Source organism: Acomys minous, assembly GCF_964271855.1.
Source record: "Acomys minous genome assembly, chromosome: 11".
NCBI classification, from domain to species: domain Eukaryota; kingdom Metazoa; phylum Chordata; class Mammalia; order Rodentia; family Muridae; genus Acomys; species Acomys minous.
In genome coordinates this window covers 48328772-48340968 of record NC_140492.1, presented here as the reverse complement: position 1 = coordinate 48340968, position 12197 = coordinate 48328772, and positions in this window count along the sequence as shown.

The window sequence follows — 12197 nt, the reverse complement described above, 5'->3', positions numbered from 1 at the left end:
TCTCTTTATTTTTGTGAGGTGGTTGGATTGAAGGAAGGAGAAGATAGTTTCACAGTTGAAATGTCCCCCAAAATTGGGCATCAGATGATTTCAAATTTTTAGCTGATTTTTTTTAACTTCCTGCTTTCACATTGAAGGGCAGAGCCTACAATATTTATTTCAAAAGACAAAAAGAAGCAGCAGTAATGTCTTGTTCTTTATTCATAGACAAGCTTAGTGTATTTGTGGTACTTTGCGTTTTAAAGACTGTCTGTGGGATACTAATCCCTAACATTGCCTTCACTCTGTCTTTTAGTCCTTTGAACACTCTCAGGAGTTGGACCATTGTTATCCTTGTGAGAAAATACCAAGCTTTTTTAGATTTTTAAAGCAAATTTTCCTCTCAATTTGCTGATTGGCAGGGCAGTTTGTGTAAGTAGTATTAACTTCGGTCAAAGTATTTTGGTTAAACTACTTTTTTTTTTTTTTCCTGGTAAGTGGGTTTCTTGTTAGCAGGGGTCATTTTATTTTTTCTTCTTTCCTGCTGTTAATCTTGTTACTAGAGGCATTAAATGGTAGAGTGGGCTGGTGAAATTTAACTGTTTTAATAGCCCAGCTAGATATGGCTTCTAACTGACCTAAAGAAGATGGTTATAACTGATTTTTTTTTCCTCCTGTTTTTCAGTAAGTCCAATAATAGTGTAACCTTATAAATGAAGTTATGCCCTTATAAGTCAATACCCCTAAATAAACCTGAAGCAAGTGTTTTTTCTCTTGGACATACAGAATTGCATAAAAGCTTAGATGGACTTGTAAGTGTATTTAATGTCAACTAATACAGTAAGTGTGGCCATTGAGCATTTGATAATATATGAAAGAATTTCTAGACAGTATTTTTTAAAATAACATTGTTATGCTAGTGCTTAGCTGATGGAGAACATCCCAGATTTGCTTGTACTCTGTACAGTGTTGAATCTAAAGATTTGGAATAAGAGGAATCAATAGAAAAATTCCTACTATTCTTGGAACTATAGATGTATAAAAGTGTTACTACAAATATCACTGTGACCTCCAGTTGACAGGTTTGGTTAAGGCCAAATCATTTTCAGGCACACTAGGAGTTGCTCTGATGAGTTGAGAGCTGTAATATGGAGACATGTGAGATACATTTTCCTTACTTTGTCCCATCTCAAGAAAATAGAATTTCTTAGATTGTCAGTAGTCATCAGTGGCTCAAGAAATGTTCTCATTAGACTTAAATCAGTACAGTGTGTGTTTTCTTTCATTTAATTTTAAAAGAAAGTTTAATACATCCTCTTAGTAAAATTGTGGTATGAAAGTCTCATTTCCAAATAGGTTAAATGATAAAATTATCTCACAAGATGTTTATGCACACTTTATAACTCTTTTAAGTTTTTATTTGAGAATGTGAAAGTACATAAAGTGGACTTCTGTAGACTTTGAGTGCCAAGAAGAATATAGACAAGGTGTGATTGATTGCTGGATGGATGGATAGATGGATGGATGGATGTATAATGTAGTGAAATTATAGAAATAATATGCTTGTTTCTTGGGTATCAGTTTCCTAGACAGTCCAAATCTAAGCTCAGAAGAAAATTTTAGTGTTAAGCACCTTTACTTCCATGGATAAGGTTCAAGCTTGCTCTTGCCAAGAGAAGAGGGCATAAACGATAGAGAGCATAATTAGTTTGAAGAAGTCAACAATTTTGTAAACTTCCAGATAGCAAAATAGATTTTGATATATAAAAGAGTTTTCTGAGATGACACTGCCTCTATTTCTATAACCATTTCACTTGGACTATCTGAGTAGTCCTATGAATGTATCCCTAAATGTGGTTATTGAAAACCGAATAGCTGCCTCACAACAATTAAGTACATGTTATTTAAAGAGGAGGAACAAATTAATAAAGTATGAATTGAATGTGTAGGCTCCCTGTTATTATAGTTTCTTTTCCATACTAAACAGTGATTTTTGCCTACAAATTAAATGTATGTAAAGAGTCAAATGTCCTGTTTCAAAGTTACATTAAATAATTCCATCCACTTACATAAGGGGAAGATGTAAGAGAAGTAGAAATTGGGACTAGTCCATATGCCTGTGAGTCAGAAAATATTAAATGCCCCATTTGAGTTTGTTTTTTTGTTATTGTTTTTTTGGTTTGGGCTTCCCCCCTCTTTGCTTTTAATATATGATAAAAATTATCTTTGAGGTAAAGTAGTACTAGTAACTGGGAGATAATGGCTCTCCATGATTCTTTCGGGACACTGTTTTTACTGTGGGGTAAATAAGTTAAAATTATTCTGTATGTTATTTGAATTTAGGTTCCAAAGTAAAAAAAAAAAATCTGTAGAGAAATCTATGCAATACATAGTTTGTCAAGATTAATTTTCATCTGGGGAAAGGAGTTCCTAAGTGTCTCCAAAGCAGGTCACTCATTAATTGAAAGTCCTCCAAAAAGAGAACTATTGGGAAGCATGGTGTGTGGTGGTGGAAAAGAAAAACTCCCTCAGTTTTTGGAGGGAATAACTTTAAAGATACTTAAGTGGCTACGGTTACTTGGTGCAGTTAAAAATTAAACTTGTCAATTTTAACGTTGCTGTTACATCTGAAATAAACTTGTGTGATGTTCTGGTAGTAATCTGTGTAAATGTCATGAGACTCATTGTGCTGAGTTTTATAATCTGCAACTGTAAGTTTAAAACTCATGAATAATCTAGGCAAGCTAATTCAGACCTCTTGGAACTTAACAACAACAAAAAAAACCACTGATCATTATGCATGAATTTTTCTCTTAGTGAAAGAGAAAAATGTAAAGTCTTACTGCTGTGTTTGAAATCAGTTGTTAAAAATAGCACTTTAGGCTTTGCTCTAGTGAGTCTGGCCTGTAAATATGCATATTCTGATCAATCACCCCCTTTGTGTAGTGAGGATTTTAGTAGTTGAGTGAGTCCGGATTTTTTTTTCAATGTCAATCAAGTGTGTACTTTTGAAATTTTTATTTTAACAAGATTAACAATGTTTAATATGTCTAGATGGTCTGAATTAGCATTTTTCTAATTCCACAAGAAACAAGGGATGGTCTTTGTGTATTTTAATTTACCATATCACTCCAAAAGTTAGCAGTTTAAAACAACAGGTTTGTTGTATCCTGTAATTTCTCAATCAAGTAATGTGTGACTTTCCCAGTTGGTTCTGACATAAGATCTTACACCATCAAATATCAGCCAGGGCCACATTTTCTTGAAGGCTTGACAAGAGCTACTTTATTTTTATGTGAGTATATCCATTGGGCCACCTAACCTAATAATCCTAAGTCTGATCTAGAAACCATTTGGAACAAAAAATTGGTATGAAACACTGCTGCTTAGCAAAAGGTCTTTTTATATATATATCATGATGAAAGTAAATCTAACCTTTGGGAAGATATACTATTAGGATATTTTGGGATTTTCTAAACATTAAATTAGAAACTCATTTATGTATTCAAACATGTTTAATAGCTATAACTTAAGTAATGAATTGATAGTATGCTAACCAAACTTCTGGAGCTTCTTTTTTTTTTCTTTGAGAAACCATATTGGCAATATGTCATTTGTTTAGTTTTTAAGGTTTGAGCAGTGTTGAGTTTTTACTTAGCAATCTCTATACTAAAAAAACCCATAGGTTCTACTTTCTATGAGTTTATTAAGCACCTTGTCTTTTTGGTTTTTTGGTTTTTGGTTTTTGCGAGACAGGGTTTCTCTGTGTAGCCTTGGCTGTTCTACACTCTCCTTGTAGACCAGGCTGGCCTCGAACTCACAGTGATCCACCTGCTTCTGCCTCCCGGGTACTGGGATTAAAAGTGCACCACCACACCTGGCAGGGGCGAGGGCTATGGTCCTTAAAGGTAAGTTAAAAATAAGACAGTCTTGGTGTGTAGCCCTGGCTAGTGTGGATGTCTTTGTAGACCAGGCTGGTCTACACCTGCTGTTGCCTCCAGAAAATCGAGAGAGTAAGTGCATGTATACGAGCGAGCAAGCACATGCCTTTGAGCTCGAGGGCGCCTACTGAGGTAAGAGGGACCTTGGGTCCCCTGCAGCTGGGTTTCTGGGCAATTGTGAGCTGCCCAACTTGGGTGTTGGGAATCAAACTCCAATCTTTTGGAATAGCAAATACCCTTAACTGCTGAACGATCTCTCCAGGACTGTAACATTCTATTCTAAGTAGAAGGTAAGTAAGTGATGGACCCCTTGGGGATACAGCTAGTTGTGAGCCAAGGTTTCATTTTGAACTTGGTATATAACTAAGGCTGGACTTGAAGTTTTGATCCTCCTTACACCTTAATGTTAGTATCAGAGGTTGTACACCTACCACCACTTTTAGCTAGCTTTACAGAAGTGAACAAACAAAAGTTCTCTTCATCAATTTTGTTTGCTTTAACATAAACAATATGGAAATATTCTTTGCACTGACTTGATTTAGTGCTGCTTCAAACAGAAACAACCAAGCCTTAATGAGGTTTAAAAGGCTTTTTAAGAGTTGAAAAGTTGGTACTTTAATCCCAGCACTCGAGAGGCAGAGGCAGCGAAGTGTCTAGGACAGCCAAGGCTACACAGAGAAGTTGAAAAGTTAATTTATGCATTAGACACCATGTATTATAGTTAGATCAAACCTAATTTGTTTCTTTAAACTGGTGTGGCTTAACTCCATTCTAATCTTTAGTCAAGCTACACTTTAAACATAGACTACCTCAAACTGGTGCATTTTGTTTATGGTTTTTTGTTTTGTTTTTTTAAGTAGAGACTAGTAGGTGTGACTTTAAACATTGTGCCATTTGGATCAGGAGAGGAGACTGAAACAATAAGAGCTTGAATTTAAGACCAAACTAGGTTATATAGACCTCAAAGAAATCCTAATCACAATACCATCTCTAGGTCTTGTTTTCATTTTTTTAAAGAATTCATTTACTATGCATATGCAATGCTCTGCCTGCATGTACCCCTACAGTCCAGAACAGGGCATCAGATCACATTATAGATGGATGAGCCACCATGTGTTTGATGGGAATTGAACTCAGGACCTCCAGAGGAACAGTCAGTACTCTTAACCTCTGAGCCATCTCTCTAACCCCCATGTTCATGTTTTAAGCCTCCCCCCCCCCCCCCCCGTGTGTGTGTTCAGAAGAGGTGTTAGAGCCTCTGTAACTGGAGTTACAGGTGGTTGTGAGCTGCTATATAGATGCTGGGAACTAAAGCCAGGTTTTCTGTAAGAGTGGTAATTAAGTGCTCTTATCTCCTGAGCTATTTTGCAAGCACTCATTTTTTATTTCGCTAACTAATCACAGATATCTTCAACTGGTGAATGACAGTTGATCCCAGGAATGATTTTGTGTTCTTTAAAATGAGCAAATTTGTCATACTTTAATTAAACATTACTTACTCAAGTGTGATGTGTCTTCATTCTTATATTTTAAAAAACACTGATTAGTCCTACAAGTGTATCTTCTGTAACTACTACCTTTTGTAGTGTCTATAAGGTATCAGAGGTACATGTGTACCCTGGATGAAATTTAGAACTTGATTACTCAATTACCACCAGTTCTTGATGGTTGTTTTATAATTTTTGCAGATTAGCACAGACTGACATCATGAGATTTGGCCATGAGGTATACCCAGAAGGGATCTGGCACAGACTAAAATCATTGTGAAGAGGGTGTGGCCCTCACCTGGGGATACCTAGCACTAGACAGAAGCATTGCTTTTTCTTTTGCAGGGCCTTTCATTGTTAGGCAAAGGCTGATCAGTAAACTGCATCCCCAGAGTAGCCTCAATTTTGCTAATTCTGCCTCTGCCTTTTTAGCACCACTTCAACAGATTGATTACAGGTGATTGTAAACTTAAGTGTGGTTGCTAGTAACAGACTGGGTCATCTCCATGATAAGCATGTGTGTAAGTAACTCAATTCTTAGTAAATCACAAATGTAAAATATATTGCTATGGGATGCAGTATAGGAATTGTGGAAAATAGACTATGCTGGTGAATGTGTATCATATATATATGAATGGGGGAATGCTAAACTTAAAGGAAGTTAAAGGAATTGTGGCAGAAATCAGTATGGAAGTAAAGCTATATTAAAATCAAATGGACACCCCCATCCCCCAAGAAAAAGGGCTCACCCAAACCAAATGAAAGAATGGTCATTTGAGTTGTGTAATAAATGAAATCAGGCCCCTGGGTAATGGTGCTTGCTACCAAGCCTGACAGTACCTGGAGCCCATATGCTGGAAATAGAGAACTGACTCCCAGATAAGAGTCCAGCTTCCACATACAATCCACCCCCGAATATTTTAGAGCATTATACTATAAGGTTAGGAAAGTTAATTCATGAATAAAAGCAGGGAAATCCTTGAAATATTAACAGGTTAATCAATATACAGAAGAGAATATGTTGTGTAGAATTTATCCCAGAAATTGAAAGTTCTATAATTCATATTCCATGCTTTGTTTCCATAAAGAGAAAGGTCTTCTGGAAGCACATCTAGCTCTTGGCCCATTTCCACTTTTGAGCTTTCATATCCATGTTTTCTCACCTTCCCAAATCGTGCAGTGGTCTTTCAGGATGTCCTTGCAGATTTGAGTCTGACCCTGCCACATATTGCTTAGCCTCTGTGGCCTTGTGGAACTGCCTGCCATAAGCCTTTGTCTCCTAAACTAGCCCCACTAGCTGCTGACAGCTTAAGAAGCAGATAGTTGTGTCACCTTGGCTCTCACTTGTACTGACCCTGAGAAAACTTCCCCAGACAGTTGGTTTTGAGCAAGGAGCTCTAATGATATTCTCAGCAGTTTTGTAAAATGGAGCCTTTGCTGGGTTAGTTCTTACACAACACTTCCTACTGCCCCAGTCAGTGAAGGGTCTAAGATTTCCCTGGCAATAATCTTAATAATTGGTTTGACTTTCCCCTATTTTTCACTTTGAACTTGTAATTTTTCATGTCTTTTGCTCCCACAGTATAAATTTCAGTAAGAAGGATAAGCAGTACTTGTACGACAGCCTGAATTCTGTTCCATCTTGAAATCTCCATCAAGCATAGCATGCTGCTTTGAATTGTCCTTCATGTTCCCTGGGCATGAGGAGAATGTAACAGGTTCTCGACTAGAATATGTCGTGAATGGTCTCTAATCTAGGAAGAGTCCTAGTTCCTTCTCTGAAATCTCATGAGTTTGGCCTCCGCTGCATTTTTCTAAACATGACCATCGGAAGGTCCATCAGAATGCTCAGTTAAACACTACATATTGCATTCTAGAGTTCTAGCCCTCGTCTCCAAATTAAGTTCCTCTAACATGAAAAGCCTAAATACTATGTGGTTATATTTATCACAATTCCTCTATTCTTTCTGTATGGAGTTATTTGTTGCAGTGACCTGACATGTAGCTTAATGAAGTTTTGTTTTGTTTGTTCTACCAATTGGAAAAATACAAACTACAGTCTATCATGATGGGAAAAACATGTCAGGAAGGAGGGAATGTTCAGCTCTGTCAAAGTTTATGACAAAAGGAAAAGCTTTAAGCATGGAGTTTTGAAAGAACATTTTGTTTGCAGGTGGATGTGATTAAACAAGATGCTGCTGGCAGTTTTCTGGAGAACTTCACTCAAGTTCACATCTTACGAAGTTGCTAAAGTTATGTTAGTGTCAACCTAAACCAATCAGTGCTACAGAATTGAGTATAGAGATGTCTGCACTCACATGATTAATTGCCAAGTCACATGAGAGAATACTACTTTCAATAATTAGGGAAAATTCATCAATACCCAAGTATCTTCACAATATTCAAAAAATAATTTAAAAAGCATGGTGGTTCAGTCTTAGCTATTCATAGCTGAGCATCACCAACCTGGGCAACAGTGAGAACAAGGCGTAAGGAAGGAATGAAAGCCAGGTGTAGAGAGTGTCAAAGCTCTAGGATTGCCAGGGCTGTATAGAAAGGCCTTGCCTCCAAAACTAACAAAGAATTGTTAAAATGTTCCTTGGACCTAAAGGAAAACAACAGTAAAAATATCTAGAAGACAAAAATCTATCTGACCTTCTGTTAAATTTTTAAGATTTGGTCTCAGATGTAACACCACAGGCAAGATCCAGAAGTAAGTGATAGTATTTTATGGCCTGAAACTGCTAATGTAGACCAGGCTGGCCTTGAACTCAGATTAATCTGGCTGCTTCCCAAGTGTTGAGATTAAAGGCATGTACCGCCACACTGCAGGGCCTAGACAGTTTTCTGTTTGTTGGGAGCAGGGGCAGTGTTTCAAGACGGTTTCTTTGTGTAGCCTTGGCTGTTCTGGACTCATTTTGTAGACCAGGCTTGCCTGAATGCTGGGGTTACAGGCATGTGCCACCATGCCTAGCTTGCCTGGCTGTTCTTAAATACATCATTAGAAACACAAAATCAGCCAGGCATGGTGGCTCACGCCTGTAATCCCAGCACTCAGGAGGCAGAGGCAGGCGGATAACTGAGTTCGAGGACAGCCTGGTCTACAAAGTGAGTCCAGGGCTGTTAACACAGAGAAACCCTATCTTGAAGAACAAAAAAGAAACACAAAGCCCTGTGCATCTTTTGTTTTATGAGACAAAATAGCATTCAATCCGTGAAATAACAAACTCCAATACCCTTGAGACTTTGATGAAAGGCTGATTGATAGGCAGGGGGTGGATTTGCTTTCAATTAGAAATTCACATGCCAGGGCTGAAGACGGGGCTCGGAGGTTAAGTGCACTCACTGGCTGCTCTTCACAGGACCTGTGTTCAATTCCTAGCACCTCCATGGCAGCTCACAACTGTCTATAACTTCAGTTCCTGGAGATCTGACACCTCACATAGGCATTACATGCAGGGAAAATGCCAATGTACATAAAATAATAAAATTAGCATGCATACATTTTAGGTCTTTTCAGAAAATCTTGTTCTCAAATGAATAAAGATGCCACTTCAGATAGAGAATATGACTAACAAAAGACTTATAACCTGACCAAACAGATATTTCATGAGCAAATTCAGAGACAGCTCTCAGGACTTCTGGAACAATAAAGCTTTATGTTGACATTCTAAGTAAGAATGAATGTCAGAAGGGTCCTCTCATGAATCTAAGAGTGCAAACAAGCAACAAGTGATTATACACCATACAAATCTGTGCCATTAAGGAGCCTCAAGTAAGTGGGTGAAAATAAGATTGATTTTGAGGGACTTGACCTGTAGACAAACCCTTTTCACTTGGCTACTATACCCTATTACCAATATAGACACTAAGCATGCACCAGCTACCTTTTATGTGGTATCATCTCAAATCTGATAAATAAGGTTGAATAAAGTTAATCAGAAGATCTCTAGTTGAGTTTTTTTTATATATATATTTCATTTGTTTATATGAGTGTATATTAAGTGTTTGTGCTCACATGCACAGCCCATGTATGGAGATGAGAGTACTATATGGAGTCTGGTCTCTCCTTCCACCATATAGGTTCTGGAGATCAAACTCGGGTATAAGGCTTGTTGGTGTGTAGCACCTTTATTTTGAGCCATCTCACCAGACTGGGGTTTGAACTTCGATTAGGAAATGAGGATTAAAATTAAAAGTTAGCCATGTGTGGTGGTGCATGCCTTTAATCCCAGCACTTGGGAGGCAGAGGTAGGTGGATCGCTGTGAGTTCGAGGCCAGCCTGGTCTACAAAGCGAGTCCAGGATAGCCAAGGCTACACAGAGAAACTCTGTCTCGAAAATGAAAAATAAGTAAATAAATAAAATTAAAAGTTAATACTCTGGGGCTGGAGAGATGGCTCAGTGGCTAAGAGCACTAGTTGCTTTTCTGGAGGACCTTTGTTCAATTCCCAGCATCCACGTAGCCCACAACTATCTGTAACATCAGAATCTGACAACTTCACACAGACACACACATAGGCAAATTACCAATACACAAAATAAAATAATTTAAAAACTTAATATTTTGACCTTTATTAATAAGAAAGTATTGGTTTTGTTATTGTTTGTTTGTTTCAAGATACTGTTTCTATTGTCCTGGAACTCTTTCTATAGACCAGGGTGGCTTCAAATGTAGATATCTACCTGCCTCTGCCTCCCAGTGCTGGGATTAAAGGCATATGCTACCACCATCCTGCTTTGGTTTGTTTTTTGGGAGGTTGTTTTTTTTATTTTTTTCAAGACAGGGTTCCTCATGTATGCCTGGCTGTCCTGGAACTCACTTTGTAGACCAGGCTATCCTCAAACTAACCACCTGCCTCTTCAGTGTTTAAAGGCCTGTGCCACCACCCAGCTTTTTTTTTTTCCTGTTTTTATCTATTTGTTTTCTTTTTGCTCTCTTTCTTCTTTTTTTAAAAATTTCTATCTTTAAATTATGTCTAGATAGTATTAACTATGAAGTATTCAAAAACCTCTCAAATTCTGTTTTCTGAATCATCAGAACTTTGTTTTTGCATCTGGGTTTGGTGTGCACCCTTTTAAGTCCAGCACTCATACTCAAGATGCTGAGGCAGCTCGATTTCTGTGAACTCAAAGCAAGCCTAGTCTACACAGTAAGATCCTGTCTCACACAACAAAACCCCCACGTGTTTGTTTTTAACTAACAATGCATTATAGCTTAGGAAGTTGTGTGTTCCCCATAAAACCTTACTTCTTTTTTTAGAGTACATCTTTATGTTGTTTTGTTTGTTTGGAGATAGGGCTTCTTTCTTTCTTTCTTTCTTTCTTTCTTTCTTTCTTTCTATCTATCTTTCTATCTATCTATCTATCTATCTATCTATCTATCTATCTATCTGTAGCTTTAGCTGTCCTGGAATCACTTTGTAGACCAGGCTGGCCTCGAACTTACAGAAATTTGCCTGCCTCTTCCTCCCCAAGTGAGTACACCACCGCGTATTGTTCCAACGATGGAAATGATTTCGTGTGGCTGGGCATATATTAACATAGTTTCATGGACGTGTTACTAAGTTATTACGGCTCCGAATCATAGGCTCTCTGCTGCTTGGACTTGGGAATGACAAATCTATTCAAAGGCTAACTCACTAGCCTTGCCCAGATGGGACAAGGAAGTGAGGGCGGGGGTATTAAACTGCTTTTTCAAGTACATTTCACCAAAGACTTTCAAAATGCAAAGTAAACATAAAACGGAATTACTATTTATCTTTTTTTTCAACGCAAGGTCGGCTTGCATTGAACACAAGTTCAAGTCGTTCCCATTACGCCCTGTGTTCTAGCCCAGTTGGCTATCTATATCTGTTGTGAAAAGCTCATAAATCTTTCACGACCACTGGGTGGAGGACCAGACACCTATCTCAGGAAGACAGACTTGTGAAATGAAGCAAACACTAGAAAAAGATAGTGGGACCACGGTTCGAGAGCTCTAAACGCATCTTAGGATGCTCCAAACCTCAGAGGTCTCCACCCAAGAAATAGGTGTCTAGGAACCTAAGCTTCGGGTACCAAATCCCATCCCTCAAAACCACACACTCCCTTCCTTAGCTGGGAGCTCCGGAGCATTTTCTGAGAATGGCCTTCGTGCTTTGAAAATAAAGGAACTTAAGAGTCCACAGTTTACGAAATCCAGCAGCCTCGGCTCTCGAAGATCTTGCCCTGAAAGAAAAGTAGGATAGGACTGGATACTCTACCCCCGTTTCCCGCCTCTTAATCCTCCAGCCTAAGGAGACCTATCTATCTCCGAAAGCCTCTGGCACCCTCCTTCCGCTCACTTTTTCCACCTCTAAGCTTGCACTGAAAGATGCCAGAAGCACAATACAGAACAGGATGCAAGGAAGTTTCTTACAACATCGTTTCTAGCTTTTCAAGGCGTCCCCTTTAAGGAACCAGGCCCACCTCTTTCTCATCCATCTACTGGCTTTCCTTTCTGCCCGTCACTCTACCTTTAAGAATATTTCCTGTTCTTTCAACCCAACTTGCACACCTCCGCCCCCCGGCCGTGTTCATTGGGCCGCCTGAGGCCTGTTCCCTCCTAGCTTTCCCCTCACCTCCTCCCGCCCTCCAGCCTAGCGCAGCGGCGTCCCAGATCTTGATTGGCTAGCATGGCAGCCTCCCCAGCACCGGATTGGAAGGCCGGTCGGCCGGGGCGGGCGCGCCGCGCATACAGGCTAGGGTGTGCGCGTGCCGAGCGGCGGCCGCGGGAGGGGCGGGAGGGGCGGGGGGAGGGGGGCTGGGAA